This window comes from Pristiophorus japonicus, unplaced genomic scaffold, assembly GCF_044704955.1.
Source record: "Pristiophorus japonicus isolate sPriJap1 unplaced genomic scaffold, sPriJap1.hap1 HAP1_SCAFFOLD_327, whole genome shotgun sequence".
NCBI classification, from domain to species: Eukaryota; Metazoa; Chordata; class Chondrichthyes; family Pristiophoridae; genus Pristiophorus; species Pristiophorus japonicus.
In genome coordinates, this window is record NW_027253073.1 from 287353 (window position 1) to 301947 (window position 14595).

At 47.2% G+C, this 14595-nt stretch overlaps 1 pseudogene; it reads left to right on the forward strand.

Moving 5' to 3' along the window:
* Window positions 1-361: 361 nt before the first annotated feature.
* LOC139249573 (probable G-protein coupled receptor 139) overlaps window positions 362-14595 on the forward strand; it is a 31764-nt pseudogene continuing 17530 nt past the window's right edge.

The following is a 14595-nucleotide window of genomic DNA, read 5'->3' on the forward strand; positions in this document are numbered from 1 at the left end:
GATGAAGAGCTCCAGAAACATAGGGATAAGGAGCTCCTGAAAAAGAGGAAAAGGAGCTCCTGAAGCAGAGCGATAAGGAGCTCATGAAACAGAGTGTGTAGGCGCTCCTGAAACAGAGGAATTAGGAGCTCCTGCAACAGAGGGACAAACAGCTCCTGAAACAGATGGATAAGGAGTTCCTGAAACAGAGGAACTGGAGCTCATGCAACAGAGGGATAAGGAGCTCCTGAAGCAGAGGAATCAGGAGCTTCTGAAAGAGAGGGATAAGGAGCTGGTTAAACAGAGGGACAAAGAGCTCCAGAAACAGATGGATAAGTAGCTCCAGAAACATAGGGATAAGGAACTCGAGAAAGAGAAGGATATGGAGCTCCTGAAAAGGAGGGATAAGGAGCTCCTGAAACAGGGGAATTTGGAGCTCCTGAAACTCAGGGAAAAGAAGCTCCAGAAACAGATTGATAAGGGGCTCCTGAAACAGAGGGATAAGGAGCTCCTGAAACAGAGGGATAAGGAGCTCGTGAAGCAGAGCGATAAGGAGCTTATGAAACAGAGGGAGTAGGCGCTCCTGAAACATATGGATAAGGAGCTCCTGAAACAGAAAAATTAGGAGCTCCTGCAACAGAGGGATAAGGAGTTCCTGAAACAGAGGGATAAAGTGCTCCAGAAACAGAGGGATAAGGAGCGCGAGAAGCAGAGCGATAAGGAGCTTATGAAACAGAGGGAGTAGTCGTTCCTGAAACAGATGGATAAGGAGCTCCTGAAACAGAAACATTAGGAGCTCCTGCAACAGAGGGATAAGGAGCCCCTGAATCGGAGGGATAAGGAGCTCCTGAAACAGTGGGATCAGGAGCTCCTGAAACAGAGGGATAAGGAGCTCCTGAAACAGAGGGATAAAGAGCTCCTGAAACAGAGGGATAAGGAGCTCCTGAAACAGAGGGATAAGGAGCTCCTGAAACAGAGGGATAAGGAGCTCCTGAAACAGAGGGATAAGGAGCTCCAGGAACAGAGGTATAAGGATCTCTTGAAACAGAGTGATGAAGAGCTCCAGAAAGAGAGGGATAAGGAGCTCTAGAAAGAGAGGGATAAGGAGCTCCTGAAACAGAGGATAAGGAGCTCCTGAAGCAGAGCGATAAGGAGCTCATGAAACAGAGGGTGTAGGCGCTCCTGAAACAGAGGGATAACGAGCTCCTGAAACAGAAGAATTAGGAGCTCCTGCAACAGAGGGATAAGTAGCTCCAGACACAGAGGTATACGGAGCTCCAGAAACAGAGGGATAAGGAGCTCCAGAAACAGTGGGAAAACGAGCTCCTGAAACAGAGGGATAAGGAGCCCCTGAAACAGAAGAATTAGGAGCTCCTACAACAGAAGGATAAGGAGCTCCTGAAACAGTGGGATATGGAGCTCCGGAAACAGAGGGATAAGGAGCTCCAGAAACAGAGGGATAAGGAACTCCAGAAACAGAGGGAAAAGGAGTTCCTGCAACAGTGAAATTAGAAGTTGCTGCAACACAGGGATAAGTAGCTCCTGAAACAGAGGAATCAGGAGCTCCAGAAACAGGGGGATAAGCAGCTCCTGAAACAGAGGAATTAGCAGCTCCTGCAACAGAGGGATAAGGAACTCCTGAAACAGAGGAATTAGGAGCTCCTGCAACAGAGGGGCAAAGTGCTCCTGAAATAGAGGGATAAGGAGCTCCTGAAACAGGGGGGTAAGGAGCTCCTGAAACAGACGGATAAGGAGCTCCTGAAAGAGAGGGATAAGGTGCTCCTGAAACAGAGGGATAAGGAGCTCCTGAAACAGATGGATAAGGACATCCTGAAATAGAGGAATTAGAAGCTCCTGCTACAGAGTTATAAGGAGCTCCTGAAACAGAGGGACAAGGAGCTCCTGAAACAGAGGGATAAGGAGCTCCTGAAACAGAGTGATAAAGAGCTCCATAAACAGCGGGATAAGGAACTCCAGAAACAGAGGGATAAGGAACTCCATAACAGAGGGATAAGGAGCTCCTGAAACAGAAGCATAAGGACCTCATGAAACAGAGCGATAAAGAGCTCCTGAAACAGAGAAATTAGGAGCTCCTGCAACAGAGGGATAAGGAGATCCTGAAGCAGTGGTTTAAGGAGCTCCGGAAATAGAGGGAAAAGGAACTCCAGAAAGAGAGGGATAAGGAGCTCCTGAAACACGGAAATTTGGAGCTCCTGAAACACTGGGAAAATAAGCTCCAGAAACAGAGGGATAAGGAGTTCCTGAAACAGTGGTATTAGGTGCTCCTGAAACTGAGGGATAAGGAGCTCCTGAAACAGAGGGATAAGGAGCTCCAGGAACAGAGGGATAAGGATGTCTTGAAACAAAGTGATAAAGAGCTCCAGAAACAGAGGTATAAGGAGCTCCAGAAACAGAGGGATAAGGAGCTCCAGAAACAGAGGGATAAGGAGCTCCTGAAGCAGAGCGATAAGGAGCTCATGAAACAGAAGTTGTACTCGCTCCTGAAACAGAGGGATAAGGAGCTCCTGAAACAGAAGAATTAGGAGCTCCTGCAACAGAGGGATAAGTAGCTCCAGACACAGAGGTATACTGAGCTCCTGAAACAGAGGGATAAGGATCTCCAGAAACAGTGGGAAAACGAGCTCCTGAAACAGAGGGACAAGGAGCCCCTGAAACAGAAGAATTAGGAGCTCCTGCAACAGAAGGATATGGAGCACGTGAAACAGAGGGATATGGAGCTCCAGAAGCAGAGGGATAAGGAGCTTCAGAAACAGAGGGATAAGGAACTCCAGAAACAGAGGGAAAAGGAGTTCCTGCAACAGTGAAATTAGAAGTTCCTGCAACACAGGGAAAAGTAGCTCCTGAAACGGAGGAATCAGGAGCTCCGGAAACAGGGGGATAAGAAGCTCCTGAAACAGAGGAATTAGCAGCTCCTGCAACAGAGGGTTAAGGAGCTCCTGAAACAGATGGATAAGGACATCATGAAATAGAGGAATTAGGAGCTCCTGCAACAGAGGGATAAGGAGCTTCTGAAACAGAGGGACAAGTAGCTCCTGAAACAGTGGGATAAGGAGCTCCTGAAACAGAGGGTAAAGAGCTCTAGAAACAGAGCTTTAAGGAGCTACAGAAACAGAGGGATAAGGAATTCCAGAAACAGTCGGATAAGGAGCTCCTGAAACAGAGGGATTTGAGCTCCTGCAACAGAGGGATAAGGAGCTCCTGAAACAGAGGAATTAGGAGCTCCTGCAACAGAGGGATAAGGAGCTCCTGAAACAGAGGGATAAGGAGCTCGTTAAATAGAGGGATAAAGTATTCCAGAAACAGACGGATAAGGTGCTCCAGAAACAGAGGTATAAGGAACTCCAGAAAGATAGGGATAAGTAGCTCCTGAAACAGAGGAATAAGGAGCTAATGAAAAAGAGGGATAGGGAGCTCCTGAAACATGGGAATTTGGAGCTCCTGAAACAGAGGGAAAAGGAGCTCCAGAAACAGAGGGATAAGGAGCTCCTGCAACAGAGGGATAAGGAGCTCCAGAAACAGAGCGATCAGGAGCTCCTGCAACAGAGGGATAAAGTGCTCCAGAAACAGAGATAAGGACCTCCAGAAGCAGAGGGATAAAGAGCTCCTGAAACAGAGCGATAAGGAGCTCATGAAACAGAGGGATAAGGAGCTCCTGAAACAGAGGGATAAGGAGCTCCTGAAACAGAGTGATAAGGAGCTCATGAAACAGAGGGAATAGGAGCTCCTGAAAAAGAGGGGTAAGGAGCTCCTGAAACAGAAGAATTAGGAGCTCCTGCAACAGAGGGATAAGGAGCTCATGAAACAGAGGAATTCGGAGATCCTGCAACAGAGGGACGAGAAGCTCCTGAAACAGAGACATTGGAGCTCCTGCAACAGAGGGATAAGGAGCTCCTGAAACAGAGCGATAATGAGCTACTGAAACAGAGGAATTAGGAGCTCCTGCAACAGAGGGGCAAAGTGCTCCTGAAACAGAGGAATTAGGAGTTCCTGCATCAGAGGGATAAGGAGCTCATGAACCAGAGGAATTATGAGCTCCTGCAACAGAGGGACATGGAGCTCCAGAAACAGAGGGATAAGGAACTCCAGAAACAGTGGGTTAAGGAGCTCCTGAAACAGAGGAATAAGGAGCGAATGAAACAGAGGGATAGGGAGCTCCTGAAACAGGGGAATTTGGAGCTTCTGAAACAGAGGGAAAAGGAGCTCCAGAAACAGAGGAATTAGGAGCTCCTGCAACAGAGGGATAAGGATTTCCTGAAACAGAGGGATAAGGAGCTCCTGAAAGAGAGGGATAAGGAGCTCGTTAAATAGAGGGATAAAGTATTCCAGAAACAGACGGATAAGGTGCTCCAGAAACAGAGGGATAAGGAACTCCAGAAAGATAGGGATAAGTAGCTCGTGAAACAGAGGAATAAGGAGCGAATGAAACAGAGGGATAGGGAGCTCCTGAAACAGGGGAATTTGGAGCTTCTGAAACAGAGGGAAAAGGAGCTCCAGAAACAGAGGGATAAGGAGTTCCTGCAACAGAGGGATAAGGAGCTCCAGAAACAGAGCGATCAGGAGCTCCTGAAACAGAGGGATAAAGTGCTCCAGAAACAGAGGATAAGGACCTCCAGAAACAGAGGGATAAGGAGCTCCTGCAACAGAGGGATAAAGTGCTCCAGAAACAGAGGATAAGGACCTCCAGAAACAGAGGGATAAGGAGCTCCTGAAACAGAGCGATAAGGAGCTCCTGAAGCAGAGCGATAAGGAGCTCATGAAACAGAAGTTGTACGCGCTCCTGAAACAGAGGGATAAGGAGCTCCTGAAACAGAAGAATTATGAGCTCCTGAAACAGAGGGATAAGTAGCTCCAGACACAGAGGTATACTGAGCTCCTGAAACAGAGGGATAAGGATCTCCAGAAACAGTGGGAAAACGAGCTCCTGAAACAGAGGGACAAGGAGCCCCTGAAACAGAAGAATTAGGAGCTCCTACAACAGAATTTGGAGCTCCTGAAACAGAGGGAAAAGGAGCTCCAGAAACAGAGGGATGAGGGGCTCCTGAAACAGAGGGATAATGAGCTCCTGAAACAGAGGGATAAGGAGCTCCTGCAACAGAGGGATAAGTAGCTCCAGAAACAGAGGGATAAGGAGCTCCATAAACAGAGGGATAAAGTGCTCCAGAAACAGAGGATAAGGACCTCCAGAAACATAGGGATAAGGAGCTCCAAAAACAGAGGGATAAGCAGCTCCTGAAACAGAGCGATAAGGAGCTCATGAAACAGAGGGATAAGGAGCTCCTGAAACAGAGGGATAAGGAGCTCATGAAACAGCGGGAATAGCAGCTGAAATAGAGTGATAAGGAGCTCATGAAACAGCGGTAACAGGAGCTCCTGAAAAAGAGGGATAAGGAGATCCTGAAACAGAAGAATTAGGAGCTCCTGCAACAGAGGGATAAGGAGCTCCAGAAAAAGAGGGATAAGGAACTCCAGAAACAGAGGGAAAAGGAGTTCCTGCAACAGTGAAATTAGAAGTTCCTGCAACACAGGGAAAAGTAGCTCCTGAAACAGAGGAATAAGGAGCCCCAGAAACAGAGGGATAAGAAGCTCCTGAAACAGAGGAATTAGCAGCTCCTGCAACAGAGGGTTAAGGAGCTCCTGAAACAGACGGATAAGGTCATCATGAAATAGAGGAATTAGGAGCTCCTGCAACAGAGGGATAAGGAGCTCCTGAAACAGAGGGATAATTAGCTCCAGAAACAGTGGGATAAGGAGCTCCTGAAACAGAGGGATAAAGAGTTGCAGAAACAGAGATATAAGGAGCTACAGAAACAGAGGGATAAGGAATTCCAGAAACAGTGGGATAAGGAGCTCCTGAAACAGAGGGATTTGAGCTCCTGCAACAGAGGGATAAGGAGCTCCTGAAACAGAGGAATTAGGAGCTGCTGCAACAGAGGGATAAGGAGATCCTGAAACAGAGGGATAAGGAGCTCTTGAAAGAGAGGGATAAAGAGCTCCTGAAAGAGAGGGATAAGGAGCTCGTTAAATAGAGGGATAAAGTATTCCAGAAACAGACGGATAAGGTGCTCCAGAAACAGAGGGATAAGGAACTCCATAAAGATAGGGATATGTAGCTCCTGAAACAGAGGAATAAGGAGCTAATGAAACAGAGGGATAGGAAGCTCCTGAAACAGGGGAATTTGTAGCTTCTGAAACAGAGGGAAAAGGAGCTCCAGAAACAGAGCGATCAGGAGCTCCTGAAACAGAGGGATAAAGTACTCCAGAAACAGAGGATAAGGACCTCCAGAAACAGAGGGATAAGGAGCTCCTGAAACAGAGCGATAAGGAGCTCATGAAACAGAGGGATAATGAGCTCCTGAAACAGAGGGATAAGAAGCTCCTGAAACAGAGTGATAAGGAGGTCATGAAACAGAGGGAATAGGAGCTCCTGAAAAAGAGGGGTAAGGAGCTCCTGAAACAGAAGAATTAGGAGCTCCTGCAACAGAGGGATAAGGAGTTCCTGAAACAGAGTGATAAGGAGATCCTGAAACAGAGGGATAAAGAGCTGCTGAAAGAGAGGGATAAGGAGCTCGTTAAACAGAGGGATAAAGAACTCCAGAAACAGACGGATAAGGAGCTAGAGAAACAGAGGGATAAGGAACTCCAGAAAGAGAGGGATAAGGTGCTCCTGAAACAGAGGAATAAGGAGCTCATGAAACAGAGGGAGAAGGAGCTCCTAAAACAGAGGAATTTGGAGCTCCTGAAACAGAGGAATAAGGAGCTCCTGAAACAGAGGGAGAAGGAGCTCCTGAAACAGAGGGATAAGGAGCTCCTGAGACAGAGTGATACGGAGCTCATGAAACAGAGGGAATAGGAGCTCCTGAAACAGAGGGATAAGGAGCTCATGAAACAGCGGGAATAGCAGCTGAAATAGAGTGATAAGGAGCTCATGAAACAGCGGTAACAGGAGCTCATGAAACAGAGGAATTACGAGCTCCTGCAACAGAGGTATAAGGAGTTCCTGAAAACAGGGATAAGGAGCTCCTGAAACAGAGGGATAAGGAGCTCCTGAAAGAGAGGGATAAGAATTTCGTTAAACAGAGGGATAAGGAGCTCCTGCAACAGAGGGATAAGTAGCTCCAGAAACAGAGGGATAAGGAGCTCCAGAAGCAGAGGGATAAGTAACTCCAGAAAGAGAGGGAGAAGGAGCTCCTGAAACAGGGGAATTTGGAGCTCCTGAAACAGAGGGAAAAGGAGCTCCAGAAATAGAGGGATGAGGGGCTCCTGAAACAGAGGGATAATGAGCTCCTGAAACAGAGGGATAAGGAGCTCCTGCAACAGAGGGATAAGTAGCTCCAGAAACAGAGGGATAAGGAGCTCCATAAACAGAGGGATAAAGTGCTCCAGAAACAGAGGATAAGGACCTCCAGAAACAGAGGGATAAGGAGCTCCAAAAACAGAGGGATGAGCAGCTCCTGAAACAGAGCGATAAGGAGCTCATGAAACAGAGGGATAAGGAGCTCCTGAAACAGAGAGATAAGGAGCTCATGAAACAGCGGGAATAGCAGCTGAAACAGAGTGATAAGGAGCTCATGAAACAGCGGGAACAGGAGCTCCTGAAAAAGAGGGATAAGGAGATCCTGAAACAGAAGAATTAGGAGCTCCTGCAACAGAGGGATAAGGAGCTCCAGAAACAGATGGATAAGGAACTCCAGAAACAGAGGGAAAAGGACTTCCTGCAACAGTGAAATTAGAAGTTCCTGCAACACAGGGAAAAGTAGCTCCTGAAACAGAGGAATCAGGAGCTCCAGAAACAGGGGGATAAGAAGCTCCTGAAACAGAGGAATTAGCAGCTCCTGCAACAGAGGGATAAGGAGCTCCTGAAACAGAGGGATAAAAAGAGCTGCAGAAACAGAGATATAAGGAGCTACAGAAACTGAGGGATAAGGAATTCCAGAAACAGTGGGATAAGGAGCTCCTGAAACAGAGGGATTTGAGCTCCTGCAACAGAGGGATAAGGAGCTCCTGAAACAGAGGAATTAGGAGCTCCTGCAACAGAGGGATAAGGAGTTCCTGAAACAGAGGGATAAGGAGCTCCTGAAACAGAGGGATAAGGAGCTCCTGAAACAGAGGGATAAGGAGCTCCAGGAACAGAGGGATAAGGATCTCTTGAAACAGAGTGATAAAGAGCTCCAGGAACAGAGAGATAAGGAGCTCCTGAAACAGAGAAATTGGAGCTCCTGCAACAGAGGGATAAGGAGTTCCTGAAACAGAGTGATAAGGAGATCCTGAAACAGAGGGATAAGGAGCTCCTGAAAGAGAGGGATAAGGAGCTCGTTAAACAGAGGGATAAAGAAGTCCAGAAACAGACGGATAAGGTGCTAGAGAAACAGAGGGATAAGGAACTCCAGAAAGAGAGGGATAAGGTGCTCCTGAAACAGAGGAATAAGGAGCTCATGAAACACAGGGAGAAGGAGCTCCTAAAACAGAGGAATTTGGAGCTCCTGAAACAGAGGGATAAGGAGCTCCTGAAACAGAGGGAGAAGGAGCTCCTGAAACAGAGGGATAAGGAGCTCGTTAAATAGAGGGATAAAGTATTCCAGAAACAGACGGATAAGGTGCTCCAGAAACAGAGGGATATGGAACTCCAGAAAGATAGGGATAAGTAGCTCCTGAAACAGAGGAATAAGGAACTAATGAAACAGAGGGATAGGGAGCTCCTGAAACAGGGGAATTTGGAGCTTCTGAAACAGAGGGAAAAGGAGCTCCAGAAACAGAGGGATAAGGAGCTCCTGCAACAGAGGGATTAGGAGCTCCAGAAACAGAGCGATCATGAGCTCTGAAACAGAGGGATAAAGTGCTCCAGAAACAGAGGGATAAGGACCTCCAGAAACAGAGGGATAAGGAGCTCCTGAAACAGAGCGATAAGGAGCTCATGAAACAGAGGGATAAGGAGCTCCTGAAACAGAGGGATAAGGAGCTCCTAAAACAGAGTGATAAGGAGGTCATGGAACAGAGGGAATAGGAGATCCTGAAAAAGAGGGGTAAGGAGCTCCTGAAACAGAAGAATTAGGAGCTCCTGCAACAGAGGGATAAGGAGCTCATGAACCAGAGGAATTAGGAGCTCCTGCAACAGAGGGATGAGTAACTCCAGAAAGAGAGGGATAAGGAGCTCCTGAAACAGAGGGATAAGGAGCTCCTGAAAGAGAGGGATAAGGAGCTCGTTAAACAGAGGGATAAAGAACTCCAGAAACAGACGGATAAGGAGCTAGAGAAACAGAGGGATAAGGAACTCCAGAAAGAGAGGGATAAGGAGCTCCTGAAACAGAGGAATAAGGAGCTCATGAAACAGAGTGAAAAGGAGCTCCTAAAACAGAGGAATTTGGAGCTCCTGAAACAGAGGGAGAAGGAGCTCCTGAAACAGAGGGATAAGGAGCTCCTCAGACAGAGTGATATGGAGCTCATGAAACAGAGGGAATAGGAGCTCCTGAAAAAGAGGGATAAGGAGCTCCTGAAGCAGAAGAATTAGGATCTCCTGCAACAGAGTGATAAGGATCTCATGAAACAGAGGAATTACGAGCTCCTGCAACAGAGGTATAAGGAGTTCTTGAAAAGAGGGATAAGGAGCTCCTGAAACAGAGGGATAAGGAGCTCCTGAAAGAGAGGGATAAGAAGTTCGTTAAACAGAGGGATAAAGACTCTAGAAACAGACGGATAAGGAGTTCCAGAAGCAGAGGGATAAGTAACTCCAGAAAGAGAGGGATAAGGAGCTCCTGAAACAGAGGGATAAGGAGCTCCTGAAACAGAGTGATAAGGAGCTCATGAAACAGCGGGAACAGGAGCTCCTGAAAAAGAGGGATATGGAGATCCTGAAACAGAAGAATTAGGAGCTCCAGAAACAGAGGATAAGGACCTCCAGAAACAGAGGGATGAGGAGCTCCGGAAACAGAGGGATAAGGAGCTCCTGATACAGAGCGATAAGGAGCTCATGAAACAGAGGGATAAGGACCTCCTGAAACAGAGGGATAAGGAGTCCTAAAACAGAGTGATAAGGAGCTAATGCAACAGCAGGAATAGGAGCTCCTGAAAAAGAGGGAAAAGGAGCTCCTGAAACAGAAGAATTAGGAGCTCCTGCAACAGAGGGATAAGGAGCTCATGAAACAGAGGAATTAGGAGCTCCTGCAACAGAGGGGCAAAGTGCTCCTGATAAAGATGGATAACGAGCTCCTGAAACAGAGCATTAGGAGCTCCTGCAACAGAGGGATAAGGAATTCCTGAAACAGAGGAATAAGGAGCTAATGAAACAGAGGGATAGGGAGCTCCTGAAACAGGGGAATTTGGAGCTCCTGAAAAAGAGGTATAAGGAGCTCCTGAGACAGAAGAATTAAGAGCTCCTGCAACAGAGGTATAAGGAGCTCATGAAACAGATCAATTAGGAGATCCTGCAACACAGGGATAAGGAGCTCCAGAAACAGAGGGATAAGGAGCTCCTGAAACAGATGGATAAAGTTCTCCAGAAACAGAGGATAAGGACCTCCAGAAACAGAGGGATGAGGAGCTCCGGAAACAGAGGGATAAGGAGCTCCTGATACAGAGCGATAAGGAGCTCATGAAACAGAGGGATAAGGACCTCCTGAAACAGAGGGATAAGGAGTCCTAAAACAGAGTGATAAGGAGCTAATGCAACAGCAGGAATAGGAGCTCCTGAAAAAGAGGGAAAAGGAGCTCCTGAAACAGAAGAATTAGGAGCTCCTGCAACAGAGGGATAAGGAGCTCATGAAACAGAGGAATTAGGAGCTCCTGCAACAGAGGGGCAAAGTGCTCCTGATAAAGATGGATAACGAGCTCCTGAAACAGAGCATTAGGAGCTCCTGCAACAGAGGGATAAGGAATTCCTGAAACAGAGGAATAAGGAGCTAATGAAACAGAGGGATAGGGAGCTCCTGAAACAGGGGAATTTGGAGCTCCTGAAAAAGAGGTATAAGGAGCTCCTGAGACAGAAGAATTAAGAGCTCCTGCAACAGAGGTATAAGGAGCTCATGAAACAGATCAATTAGGAGATCCTGCAACACAGGGATAAGGAGCTCCAGAAACAGAGGGATAAGGAGCTCCTGAAACAGATGGATAAAGTTCTCCAGAAACAGAGGATAAGGACCTCCAGAAACAGAGGGATGAGGAGCTCCGGAAACAGAGGGATAAGGAGCTCCTGATACAGAGCGATAAGGAGCTCATGAAACAGAGGGATAAGGACCTCCTGAAACAGAGGGATAAGGAGTCCTAAAACAGAGTGATAAGGAGCTAATGCAACAGCAGGAATAGGAGCTCCTGAAAAAGAGGGAAAAGGAGCTCCTGAAACAGAAGAATTAGGAGCTCCTGCAACAGAGGGATAAGGAGCTCATGAAACAGAGGAATTAGGAGCTCCTGCAACAGAGGGGCAAAGTGCTCCTGATAAAGATGGATAACGAGCTCCTGAAACAGAGCATTAGGAGCTCCTGCAACAGGGGAATAAGGAGTTCCTGAAACAGAGGGATAAGGAGCTCCTGAAAAAGAGGGATAAGGAGCTCCTGAAAGAGAGGGATAAGGAGCTTTTTAATCAGAGGGATAAAGAGTTCCAGAAACAGACGGATAAGGATCTCCAGAAAGAGAGGGATAAGGAACTCCAGAAAGAGAGGGATAAGGAGCTCGGGAAACAGAGGAATAAGGAGCTCATGAAAAATAGGGATAAGGAGCTCCTGAAATCGGGGAATTTGGAGCTCCTGAAACAGAGGGAAAAGGAGCTCCAGAAACAAAGGGATAAGGAGCTCCTGAAACAGAGAGATAAGGAGCTTCTGAAACAGAGGGATAAGGAGCTCCAGAAACAGAGGGATGAGGAGCTCCTGAAACAGAGGGAAAAAGTGCTCCAGAAACAGAGGATAATGACCTCCAGAAACAGAAGGATAAGGAGCTCCAGAAACAGAGGGATAAGGAGCTCCTGAAACAGAGCGATAAGGAGCTCCTGAAACAGACGAGCGAATAGGAGCTCCTGAAAAAGAGGGATAAGGAGCTCCTGAGACAGAAGAATTAAGAGCTCCTGCAACAGAGGGATAAGGAGCTCATGAAACAGATCAATTAGGAGATCCTACAACACAGGGATAAGGAGCTCCAGAAACAGAGGGATAAGGAGCTCCTGAAACAGAAGGATAAAGTGCTCCAGAAACAGAGGATAAGGACCTCCAGAAACAGAGGGATGAGGAGCTCCGGAAACAGAGGGATAAGGAGCTCCTGATACAGAGCGATAAGGAGCTCATGAAACAGAGGAATAAGGACCTCCTGAAACAGAGGGATAAGGAGTCCAAAAATAGAGTGATAAGGAGCTCATGCAACAGCGGGAATAGGAGCTCCTGAAACAGAAGAATTAGGAGCTCCTGCAACAGAGGGAATCGGAGCTCCTGAAACAGAGGGATGAGGAACTACTGAAACAGAGGAATAAGGAGCTCCAGAAACAGAGGGATAAGGAGCACCTGAAATAGAGGGATAAGGAGCTCCAGAAACAGAGGGATAAGGGGCTCTTGAGACAGAGGGATAAGGAGCTCCAGAAACAGAGGGATAAGGAAATCCAGAAGCATAGGGATAATGAACTCCAGAAACAGAGAAATTGGAGCTCCTGCAACAGAGGGATAAGGAGCTCCTGAAACAGAGGGATAAGGAGCTCCTGAAACAGAGGGATAAGGAGCTCCTGAAACAGATGGATAAGGAGCTCCTGAAACAGAGGGATAAGGAGCTCGTTAAACAGAGGGATAAAGAACTCCAGAAACAGACGGATAAGGAGCTAGAGAATCAGAGGGATAAGGAACTCCAGAAAGAGACGGATAAGGAGCTCCTGAAAGAGAGGAATAAGCAGCTCATGAATCAGATGGATAAGGAGCTCCTGAAACAGGGGAATTTGGAGCTCCTGAAACAGAGAGAAAAGGAGCTCCAGAAACAGAGGGATAAGGAGCTTCTGAAAATGAGGGATAAGGAGCTCCAGGAACAGAGGGATAAGGAGCACCTGCAACAGAGGGATAAGGAGCTCCAGAAACAGAGGGATAAGGAGCTCCTGAAACAGAGGAATTAGGAGCTCCTGCAACAGAGGTGCAAAGTACCCCTGAAACAGAGGGATAAGGAGCTCATGAAACAGAGGGAATAGGAGCTCGTGAAAAAGAGGGATAAGGAGCTCCTGAAACAGAAGAATTAGGAACTCCTGCAACAGAGTGATAAGGAGCTCATGAAACAGAGGAATTAGGAGCTCCTGCAACAGAGGTGCAAAGTACTCCTGAACCAGATGGATCAGGAGATCCTGAAACAGAGGGATAAGGAGTTCCTGAAAAGAGGGATAAGGAGCTCCTGAAACGGAGGGATGAGGAGCTCCTGAAAGAGAGGGATAAGGAGCTCGTTAAACAGAGGATAACGTGCTCCAGAAACAGAGGATAAGGACCTCCAGTAACAGAGGGATAAGGAGCTCCTGAAACAGAGGGATAAGGAGCTCCTGAAAGAGAGGGATAAGGAGCTCCTGAAAAAGAGGGATAAGGAGCTCCTGAAACAGAGGGATAAGGAGCTCCTGCAACAGAGGGATAAGGAGCTCCAGAAACAGAGGGATAAGTATAAGGAACTCCAGAAAGAGAGGGATAAGGAGCTCCTGAAACAGAGGAATAAGGAGCTCCTGCAACAGAGGGATAAGGAGCTCCAGAAACAGAGGGATACGGAGCTCCTGAAACAAAGGGATAAGTTGCTCGTGCAACAGAGGGATAAGTAGCTCCAGAAACAGAGGGATGAGGAGCTCCTGAAACAGAGGGATAAAGTGCTCCAGAAACAGAGGATAAGGAGCTACAGAAACAGAGGGATGAGGAGCTCCAGAAACTGAGCGATAAGGAGCTACTGAAACAGAGGGATAAAGTGCTCCAGAAAGAGAGGATAAGGAGCTCCTGAAACATTGGGATAAAATGCTCCAGAAACAGAGGATAAGTAGCTCCTGAAACAGAGGGATAAGGAGCTTTGAAACAGAGTGAAAAGGAGCTCATGAAAGAGAGGGAATAGGAGCTCATGAAACAGAGGGATAAGGAGTTCCTGAAACAGAGTGATAAGGAGCTCATGAAACAGCGGGAATAGGAGCTCTTGAAAAAGAGGGATATGGAACTCCTGAACAGAAGAATTAGGAGCTCCTGCAATAGAGGGATAAGGAGCTCATGAAACAGAGGAATTAGGAGCTCCTGCAACCAAGGGGCAAAGTGCTCCTGAAACAGATGGATAACGAGCTCCTGAAACAGAGGAATTATGAGCTCCTGCAACAGAGGGATAAGGAGCTCCTGAAACAGAGGGATAAGTTGCTCCTGATAAGAGGGAAAAAGAGCTCCTGAAAGAGAGTGATAAGGAGCTTGTTAAACAGAGGAATAAAGAGCTCCAGAAACAGAGGGATAAGGAACTCCAGAAAGAGAGGGATAAGGAGCTCCTGCAACAGAGGAATAAGGAGCTCATGAAACAGGGGAATTTTGAGCTCCTGAAACAGAGGGAAAAGGAACTCCAAAAACAGAGGGATAAGGAGCTCCTGAAACAGAGGGATAAGGAGCTTCTGAAACAGAAGGATAAGCTGCTTCTGCAACAGAG